This window comes from Centropristis striata, chromosome 17 (genome assembly GCF_030273125.1).
Source record: "Centropristis striata isolate RG_2023a ecotype Rhode Island chromosome 17, C.striata_1.0, whole genome shotgun sequence".
NCBI classification, from domain to species: Eukaryota; Metazoa; Chordata; class Actinopteri; order Perciformes; family Serranidae; genus Centropristis; species Centropristis striata.
The window spans coordinates 9,039,337-9,050,639 of NC_081533.1; positions in this window are offsets into that span (position 1 = coordinate 9,039,337).

Below are 11,303 nucleotides of genomic sequence, written 5' to 3' on the forward strand. Positions count from 1 at the left end.
AAAAACATGGACCTGCTCATTGCAGAGGAGAACAGTGAGGTGAGATGGAGGCCTGCAAATATTCCAGTACCTACAAGTCATATTTTAAATAGCAGTTTAATTTAAACAGTAATATAACAAAAACACAAATGCTACGATCCAACAAATGTAGGCTATTTTATGAAAAAATACTAAGCAGAATGAACTTGTCACAAACGTTGAGACCTTAGTTAGCATGCAACAATAAAATATAAGTAGCCTTTATTTTAATTCAAGGTTTAAAAGAATGAATCTGAATATATATTTTTAATTGCTCCTATTTCGCCACTGCTGCTTTTAACAACTTCAGATGGCTATTCAAACTTATACTGATGGGTTTTGTTTACTTCAAGGATGCAGACATGTTTGTAAAAGTAGCAGTCATGTGTCAGTCACATGGCTGACCACAAGTCATCTCCCATATCCTCAAAATCTAAATATTCAGCCATTATTGAGAACATACTTACCAGTATACTACGAAAACATTGTGCCTCTGAGTTCATATTACTTGCTTGAAGTAATCTACAGGAGCGCTTCGACTAGCTGTAAATACACTGAGTGAGACTTTCACAAGACTTTGCGTAACTTTGTATTAGGCCGTGTTCAGACAGACTCAGGGAAACCGGCAACCGGTGGTGGGAGAGTGCGGAAGAGGGGGGGTGAGGGGGGGCTGAAGTGGGTTGCCGTGGGCGTGTCTTTACCTGCTGAATGTAACCGCTGTGAAACAATCACAATCGCTCTGTTGTTGTTACTCTATGTCTCTCTACCAAAGCTCTCTCTCTCTCTCTCTCTCTCTCTAATCATCGGACACAAATCAAATTAAACTTCTTCGTGTCATTATTTTGCGGTGTAAATTGCGAGTCGGACTCAGATTTAGAAGCTGGTACATGAACTAAACAAAGTGAGAACACACACAGAGGTAGATGATCAGAGTTTAGTCCGTGAATCCACCTGGATAGTCTCTGCTTCAGAGACATTTCAGGCTGTCTGTGGAGGTTTGACCGATCTGAGTGTCAGATTGGTTTGCGGAGCGTGACGTGGGGCTCCGGTTTCTCAAAAGTTGAATCTGGGTCAACTTTTCTCCCGGACGCCGGTGCCGTTTCGGTGCCGTTTTTTGCGGCAACCCCTGCGTTGCCGGCTGCCGCTGCGAAAAACACACGACCCTCCACTGAAATGAACTGAAAATCGGCGTCGGCGTCCCTGATCCTGTCCGAACGTGGCCTTACAGCTACTTTTATAAACGTGTCTGCTTCCTTGACGTAAACAAACAAAAAGTTTGAATAACCATCTGAAGTTGTCTGTGAAAAAATTGTGGTTTTGTATAATTTAAATAGCCTAAACAGCCATGAAATGAAGAGGCACTTCATTCTAAAAATACTATACGGTAGTCATGTGATAAACAGCTTTCAGCTGCAAGTCTATTCCGTCTACATTTTCATGTCTTAACCATTTTAATTTCTTCTGCCATTCTGGTTTGAAACATTGTGTTTGGAAAGGCTGCTGTCCCATTGTCTGTTTATTGAGAAGCAGAAGAGCTTGACGCTTTTATGTGGCCTTACTGGCCTCAACTGCAATACTTATTTCACCATCGTTTGATAAAAAAAAAATGGCCAAGGGATGTCTGCTTTAACGGCTGTCAGCCACAGTGTGGGTCCGCAGGGCTGTGGCTGCAAAGTGAACCTGAATTCATATCTTACAGCTCACACAATATTAGGCTATTTAACATCGGCTACTATTAATTCATTGTTATTTATTTATTTGGCATATTTCCTGCTGGACATTTTGGCTATTGATTCATATCCCTGTCAATTACACTCTATGGCCAAAACCTGGCATATTCTGGCTAACCTAATGTCCGACCACAAGATATTTTTCAGGCATACGTGCTTAATTATGTCAGGGCTGACTGGTATTTTGCTGACTTAATTTGCAGTGCCAGACCCCCCCTGAAATGTCAGAAAATCAGGAGGAGGGAGAGAAGACAGACGAGCCAGAGGAGGTAAGTGCAGGGGATGTCGCACATAAAGAGTGATGCCACTGATGCAAGCAGCTACTCAAATTGGGAGAGAAAGAGAGAGAGAAAACATATTTGGCGGTGAACACTAATCAGGGCTGTACACTTACTTATTTAGGTTGTACTGCTGGAGCTAGCAAGTTAAAAAAATGTAGTAGCGCACCCGGTTGGACAGTTAAACATTTGATATTGATAAGAAATTCAGTGACATGTTGTCACATTGAATGACAATTACATTGGTTATTTAATGTTTAAACATGAGAAATTCTATTCTGTAATTGGAAATTGTATTTGAGAGTATGTTTTTGGTAACTCTTTCAGGAAATAACCAGTGCCCTTCAGACCCGGATATTCCTCCACTGGAGAGAACTGAGAGTGTCTTTGTAAGTTTGCAGACAAACCAGTGTGTATTTTGAAATCAGTTGTGAATCACAAACTATATTATTGTTGATGGGAAAGGCGTAATTGGAAAATTTAAGTGGGAAATATTCTTTAAAAGACGTTCCACACTTGAAGAAAGGTCGTGTCAAGCCTTTTAAACATAGACCAAACACATCTTCCTCTTCTCAATCCATGGCAGACTGTGAGCTTTCAGAATCCAGTGACATGGATGTAAAAATCTTGATAGTGAAAAAAAACACAATGGTGGTAGAGTGTACAATAAGAGACACTACTGTTTGTACTGTTTTAAACCATATGCCAAAATTGCATGGCACTTGGATAAGAAACACAGCAACGTGGAGGAGGTAGCACGAGCATTCAGTTATCCAAAAGGATCAGCGGAGAGAAAGCTGCAGACAACTCTAAATAAAGGCAATCGTCGCCACAATTTTGAGGTCCTGGAGGAGGGTGATGGTTCCCTCTCAGCAAAGCATTGAACCAGTGAATGTAAAAGACTATTTGCACTGTACATACTGTGAGGCATTACTCAAAAGGAAAGTGATGTGGCGGCACATGAAAAAATGCAAACTGGCAAAGAAAAGCATAAAGCCAGGCAGAACTAGAGTGCAGTCCCTTTGTGCTGCTGGACAGCCTGTCCCAAAGGAGATAAATGACAAAGTCTGAGGCCTAGTAAATGGCATGAATCAAGACAACATATCGGACGTAATTCAGCAAGAAAAATATATTCTTAAGTTAGGAGAACACTTCTATAACAAAAAAGGCACAGACAAAAGCCAACACCAATACATCAGACAAAAAATGCGGGAAATGGGAAGATTAGTTCTCCTAGCAAAGACCCTTGGCAAGCTGAAAACAATACAGGACTTCTTTCTGCCAGCAAACTTCTGCCACGTCGTGAAGGCTGTGAAGATGGTCTGTGGATGGAGTGAAGATACGAGCAGTTTCAAGATTCCATCATTGGCGCTCAAACTAGGCCATAGTCTAACTAAAATAGCAGATATTGCAGAGTTTGAAGCAAGAATGTCAGAGAACAAGAAGGCTGTGGTGACGTTCAGGACATTGAAAGAGAAGAAATGGGATGAGTGGGTGTCGTCTCATGCACTGAGGAACCTCAGAGAGTCCAAATGGAATAAACCTCTTCTTATCCCCTACTGTGAAGATGTTGTGAGACTGCACAACCACATTGATGCAGAAAGGCCCAAGTATCGATCGAATCTTGAAACTGCTCCAAGTAAGAGGAACTGGTTAAGTCTTGCTAAACTAACGCTTTGTGAAGTGATCGTCTTCAATCGTCGGAGAGAGGGAGAAGTTTCAAAGATGTCCCTGAATGACTTCATGTTGAGAAACACCTTTGCCAGTAATCCAGATCTTGACCTTGCCTTGACTGATATGGAAAAGAAGCTCTGCAAATACTTTGAGCGTGTGGAAATCAAAGGTAAGCGGGACAAAAAGGTCCCCGTCTTATTCAGCCCAGACATGGTGTCCTCCGTACAGATGCTGGTGAGTTATCGACGACGATGTGATGTGCCAGATGAGAATGTGTATTTGTTTGGTAGACCTGAGGCAGAAAGTCACCTCATAGGATCTGATGCCATCCATGCTATTGCATGTGAATGCGGGGTGAAGGACCCTCAAACATTGACATCGACAAGACTAAGGAAACAAATGGCAACAATGTCACAAGTTCTGAACTTGAAAGACAATGAGGAGGACTGCCAACATCAGGGTCTATCGACAATATTATCGGCTCCCTGAAGGGACATTAAAAGTTGCCAAAGTTGCTTATGGCCTGTGAGAGAGGAGAGCTATCACAATTTAAAGGCATGACATTGGACGAGATCAGCGTTGATCCAAATGGTAAAACCTCACCCTGCACACACTATGTTCATCATTTTAATTTGTGATGGTTTAAATGTGTCATAGGTTTGTCATGCTGGTTCACAACATTTTTTTCCCGTGTTTATTCAGAGGAAGTACCTGAAGACGGCTCTCTATCTGGAAGTGAAGATGAAGATGCGATGTCGAGTCTATCCTCGAAAGTGTTCTCGAAGTGGGGTCTGGGCACTCCCAGGGGTTCCCAGCAAGAAGGGGAATAATTTGTTTTCATTTGTTCACACCATAACACAATTACAGAATGTATGACTAGATGTTTTACATACATAAAGTTTATTAAACCCATGACAAAATAAAGTTTTTAACTAATCGGGGTCTGAAGTATAATTTGTGTCGGTTTTGGGGTCCTTGGGTGGGGTATCAACCCTGCTATATAGTTAAAAACAAAACAAAATGTTGGCATGGCTTGTGTTCTCATAGTCCATGGAGAGGACGTTTTAGTACATTCAGTGCTTCAAGTGAGCTTTTCTAACATTGCATCTTTTTGTTTTTCCTTGAAGGTCTAAGACCAGTGAAAAAGAACAGACCTGTTGAGAGGACACGTACAGAGGAGGACCAGGAGTCTGATACCTCATCACAGCTAACCAGAGGTATTTTAAAGGAATAGTTCATCCTAAGTCAATATTCAATCATTATCTACTCACCCTCATGCTGATGAGAAATCCGGTGTAATTTTTTAATCCTCTACAGGCAAACAGGCTACAGTTAATATTTAGGCTACATAAATGTACTGAATTATGTTTTAAGTCAACTGTGTATGTCATGGCTTCGAGACACTTGGATTGCAGCGGACAAGCAGTATGAAGGAATTTTACAAAGTTTTGGGGTAGTTTGATGGGCTTTTTTGTGACTGCTACCATCACCACCTGTTATATGGATAAATGCTGTGGGATGTTCTCCCCGCAGCACTCTTTTCAAAACATTATATTGTCCATCTGTTTGCCTACAGGTAGATCAAGGACCTGGACAGAGGAGGACCATGAGTCTGATACCTCATCACAGCCAAGCAAAGGAGGGTCAAGACCTGTGAAGAAGACGAAAGCCATCAAGAGGACACGTACAGAGGAGGACCAGGAGTCTGATTCCTCATCACATCACAAGAAAAGGTATTTTACCAATAACCTGTTTCAGTGAGTTATTAGTGTGGATGCCCCAAAGGCAGCCACACGATTGTTATCCAAATCTTTGTTATTTTTCTACCTCGCCACCTTTCAGTGACCACAAATCTTGTCCTATAAGCATAAAAACTATATCAGCAGATGCAGCTTAGTCATGACATCTCTGCTATTACTTAAAAATAAACTTTATTTTTAATGCATATGCACAGTATAAAGATGGCACATATAGCAGTAAACACAGCATGAACATTATAAATATGCCAAATACAGGAAGATTACTATTTTCAGCTTATTTCATACTTTGTAAATTCATACAAGATTTCAAAATATTCTACAATTCTATCTTTTCACACAAAATTCCACAGATGCATCGGCATTTCGAGGGCATCCACACTGCATTTCTGCAAGAAATGCAAATTTTTCTAGTTTTCTAGTCTCATACAGACATTTCAGGATGTCCACTATTCCTACAATTACTGGTACTTGCGGGTGTGATGAAACTCAACTCACACACAACTCAGTCATGAACTAAAATAAGGCATCATTTTCTCACAGTGCTTACAGACAGTAAAGACTTTTGACAATATGCGTATTTATTTTTCTTATAGCATTTGCAATAATAGGCTTATAAGGAGTCAACTCATGTTGCCTTTTCCTTATGTTCGCTTACTAATTGCATCAAATTCAGGGATGGGAATCGAGAACCAGTTACAGTTGAGAACTGGCTCAAACTGGCTCAATCCATTAACATCATATTTCTCCGAGCTTAGCTTATCGATTCCTCTTATCAATGCCCAGGGATGTGATGTTGACGGAACGAAAAAGGTGGAACACAACTCTGAGGGCAGTGCAGCCTCCGGACTGTCTATAGCGCACACACACACATCTATAGTAATCACCCCCACCAACCTTTATTTCATCTTATTTTATTTTTCATAGATTCATCAAGACAGAAGAGGAAGATGTGGAGCAAAGAAGAAGTCCGAGCTGTGGAGCAGAAGCTGATGAGAAGCATCAAGACTGGGAAGGTTCCTGGCAAAGCACAGTGTATGGAATGCATCGATGCATTTCCAGAGGCACTTAAAAGTAGGACCTGGGATGCTGTAAAGTATTACGTGAAAAACCGTATAGACACTTGCAAGCGGCAGTCTACAGGGTCACGCTAACTGCAAGTTGTTCTCTTGTTTTGTGTTCGAAAGAGAGGCTGTTAATGAAGCTCTTACAAAGAGACAACCATTTAATGTGTTAAAGCTGAACCTCACAGGTCAGCGTTTGAAGTTCCTCTAACAGCAGTGATCTGCTCAGATTATTCATTTGCAATTTATATGCAATGCAATTGTTTGTTTTTCCTTTTTCCCCCAAATAAACAAACAAACATACAACCAAGCAAAATGAAAAAAAAAAAAAAAAAACAAGTTGTACTGTTCACTCAGGGCATTAATAAGAGGCAGAGTCCTTTAATAAAGATAAAACTGTTTTATCGCCATTTGGGTGTGAGTGTGTGGTTGCTGCAATACAAGCACAACAATACAGACAATACTGATATCGGTGCTGGCTGCTCTTGATATACTGTGTGTTTCACTTTTTGCTTGGGCCATCTACCCTGTTATTTTTTGTGAGCTGCTCCACATGGTCTGAGCCCTCTCATCTTGCTGAGGCTAGTCTGAAGCCAAAGAATCTGCTGCAGTGTGGCTTGTCTTTAGCCTAGATCTGCTGTTGGATATACTACTACTACACTCAGGCCTGTGCTGCTTGCTGTTGGATATACTACTACTACACTCAGGTCAGTGCTGCTTGCTGTTTAATATACTACTACTACACTCAGGCCTGTGCTGCTTGCTGTTGGATATACTACTACTACACTCAGGCCTGTGCTGCTTGCTGTTGGATATACTACTACTACACTCAGGCCTGTGCTGCTTGCTGCTTGCTGTGGATATACTGTGCAGCTCACTTTATTCTTTGACTCTAAGTGTTGAGAGTTGAGGATAATGGCACTTCTTCTGACTTTATTGTGTTAGCCGACTGTATGGGATTTAGAGGCAAATGGTCGCTTCTGCGTGTGTGCTTCTAACAAAGTGACTAGCCTGCTGGTGACCACTGGTCACAGCTGCACTTATGCCAGTGCTGCTGTACAGCCTGTACAACCACCCCAACATCTGGCAAAAGACATGAACATATCCGCCTTGTTCAGAGACTTGCCTAAACTTCAAAGTCTTCTAGCTTTGAATAATTATCTCACCTTTCAAAGTAGATCTTGCCTTGTCTCTACATATCAAAAGTCATACTTCACCGGTAATGTTACCAAGCAGAGATTGTTGATTGTCTTACTGTTACTCTTGTCTGGTAATGTACAACCAAACCCTGGTCCTGATCTACAGTGTATTCAGACACCTTCTGATTTTAAATCTTTGTCTGGTCTTAAATTTGTTCAACTTAATGTGCGCAGCTTGTTACCCAAAATGGATATGGTCAGAATTTGGATTAAATCAACAGATGCAGATATTGTTATAATTTCTGAAACTTGGTTGACTAAATCTATTGAAAATTATCACATAAACATTGTAGCCAGATATATTAATCGTACTGATAGGCTTAAAAAAGGTGGCGGTATTGCAATTTATGTTAAATCAAGATTCGATGTCTCAGTAGTTCTGTCTGAATCCATCTCTAAACAACTGGAATTTTTGGCACTGAATGTGGAAATATCTAAGTGTCTTTGTATTACTGTTGTTGGGTGTTATAGGCCTCCATCAGCCTTCAGTGAAGCGTTACAATCCTTAAAGCATCTTTTGTCCAAACTGAATTACAGTGAGCTTCTTTTGGCTGGTGATTTAAACTGGGACTGGCTTAATACAGTTTCAAATGATTTTAAATCTTTTTGTGATTCTTTTAATCTTTACCAGTTGGTAAATTTACCCACTCGACCAAACCTCAAAAATCCTGAGAAGTCCACTTTGATCGACTTGATTGTAACTAATGTTCCTCATAAATTTTCCTCCCTGGGTGTTTTCTGTAATGATTTAAGTGATCACTCCTCCAAAGAATCGCCACCTTATCGTGGTGGAGGGGTTTGTGTGCTCCAGTGATCCTGGGAGCTGTGTTGTCGGGAGCAATAGCTCCTGGTAGGGTTTCCCATGGCAAAGTGGTCCCAGGGGAGGGGCCAGACTAAGAGCGATTCAAAAGACCTCTATGAAGCGGATCACGAGAGACCAGTGTACCTCGCCCGGCACGGGTAAACCGGGGCCCCCTCCTGGAGCCAGACCCGGGAGGGGAGCACGCAGGCGAGCGTCTGGTGGCCGGGCTTTTGTCCATGGGGCCCGGCCAGGCTCATAAGGCAGGTACCTGGGCGTGCTGACCCCCGGCTCCAGCGGCTAGCTCTGGGGACGTGGAACGTCACCTCGCTGGCGGGGAAGGAGCCCGAGCTTGTGCGGGAGGTGGAGCGTTACCAGCTAGAAATAGTTGGGCTCACCTCCACACATAGCGTGGGCTCTGGAACCAAACTCCTGGAGAGAGGCTGGACTCTCTCCTTTTCCGGAGTTGCCCAGGGTGAGAGGCGCCGGGCGGGTGTGGGGATACTCACAAGCCCCCGGCTGAGCGCCGCTGTGTTGGAGTTCTCCCCGAGGAACGAGAGGGTCGTCTCCTTGCGGCTGCAAATCGCGAGGAGAAGGTCTCTGACTGTTGTTTGTGTTTGTCCGCAGGGTCTTCAACTCACACCTCTGGAAAAATTTCTCCAACATCCCAGGTGAGGTTGGGGACATGGAGTCCGAATGGGCCATGTTCAAAGCCTCAATTGTTGATGCGGCTGGTAGGAGCTTTGGCCTGAAGGCCGTTGGTGCTTGTCGTGGCGGCAACCCAAGAACCCGCTGGTGGACACCAGCGGTGAGGGAGGCCGTCAAGCTGAAGAAGGAGGCCTTTCGGTCTTGGCTGGCCGAGGGGTCTCTGGAATCAGCAGAGACCTGCTGACCCGACCTGTGGATGTCGTCGGATGGTGGAAAGAACACTTTGAGGAACTCCTTAATCCAGCCAACACGTCCTCTGTGGAGGAGGCAGAGTCTGAAGACTCAGGGGAAGACTCACCAGTAACCCTGGCAGAGGTCGCCGAGGTAGTCAAAAAGCTACCCGGCGGCAAGGCGCCAGGGTTGGATGAGATTCGCCCTGAGATGCTGAAGGCTCTGGACACTGTTGGGCTGTCATGGTTGACACGCCTCTTCAGTGTCGCGTGGAGGTCTGGGACAGTGCCAGTGGAGTGGCAGACTGGGGTGGTGGTTCCCATTTTCAAAAAGGGGGACCGGAGGGTGTGTTCCAATTACCGTGGAATCACACTCCTCAGCCTCCCCGGAAAAGTTTACTCCAGGGTGCTGGAAAGGAGGCTCCGGCCGATTGTCGAACCTCGGATTCAGGAGGAACAATGCGGCTTCCGTCCTGGCCGTGGAACAACGGACCAGCTCTTTAACCTTGCGAGACTTCTGGAGGGGGCATGGGAGTTTGCCCATCCAGTCTACATGTGTTTTGTGGACTTGGAGAAGGCCTACGACCGTGTCCCTCGGGGAGTCTTGTGGGGGGTACTGCGGGAATATGGGGCACCGGGCTTGCTGCTACGAGCTATCCGGTCCCTATATAACCAAAGTGAGAGCTGTGTCCGCATACTCGGCACAACGTCAAACACGTTCCCAGTGGGTGTTGCCCTCCGCCAGGGTTGCCCCTTGTCTCCGATTCTGTTTGTGGTTTTCATGGACAGGATCTCAAGGCGCAGCCGGGGGGAGGAAGGGATTCGGTTTGGTGACCTAAGAATTGCATCTCTGCTTTTTGCAGATGATGTGGTTCTTTTGGCTTCATCAAGCCGGGACCTCCAGCACTCGTTGGGGCGGTTTGCAGCCGAGTGCGAATCGGTTGGGATGAGAGTTAGAACCTCCAAGTCTGAGGCCATGGTTCTCTGCCGGAAAACGGTGGACTGCCCCCTCTTGGTGGGGAGAGAGGTACTGCCTCAAGCGAAGGAGTTCAAGTATCTCGGGGTCTTGTTCACGAGTGAGGGTAGAACGGAGCGTGAGATGGACAGGCGGTTTGGTGCAGCGTCAGCAGTGATGCGGGCGTTGTACCGGACCATCGTGGTGAAGAAGGAGCTGAGCCGGAAGGCAAAGCTCTCGATTTACCGGTCCATCTACGTTCCAACCCTCACCTATGGTCACGAACTTTGGGTAGTGACCGAAAGAGCAAGATCGCGGATACAAGCGGCTGAAATGAGCTTCCTCCGTAGGGTGGCTGGGCTCAGCCTTAGATATAGGGTGAGGAGCTCAGACATCCGGAGGGAGCTCGGAGTAGAGTCGCTGCTCCTTCGCGACGAAAGGAGTCAGCTGAGGTGGTTTGGGCATCTGGTAAGGATGCCTCCCGGGCGCCTCCCGTTAGAGATGTTCCGGGCACGTCCAACTGGTAGGAGGCCCCGGGGAAGACCCAGAACACGGTGGAGGGATTATATCTCTCTCCTGGCCTGGGAACGCCTCGGGGTCCCCCAGGAGGAGTTGGACGTTATGGCTGGGGAGAGGGACGTCTGGAATGCCCTGCTTAGCCTGCTGCCCCCGCGACCCGGCCCCGGATAAGTGGAAGAAAATGGATGGATGGATGTGTTGTTGCCACTATTAGAAACACCAAGGTCCCCAAATCCAAACCTCGTATAATTTATAAGAGGAATCTTAAACATTTTAATGAGCAAGCTTATCATCACGACTTGTCCTGTGTTGATTGGAAGAAGATAGGGCTGATACCAGATGTAGAGACGGCTTGGACATTTTTTAGGGACATTTTTATGAAAATTGTAAATAAACATGCCCCTTTAAGGAAGTACAGGGTTAAGGGACGGG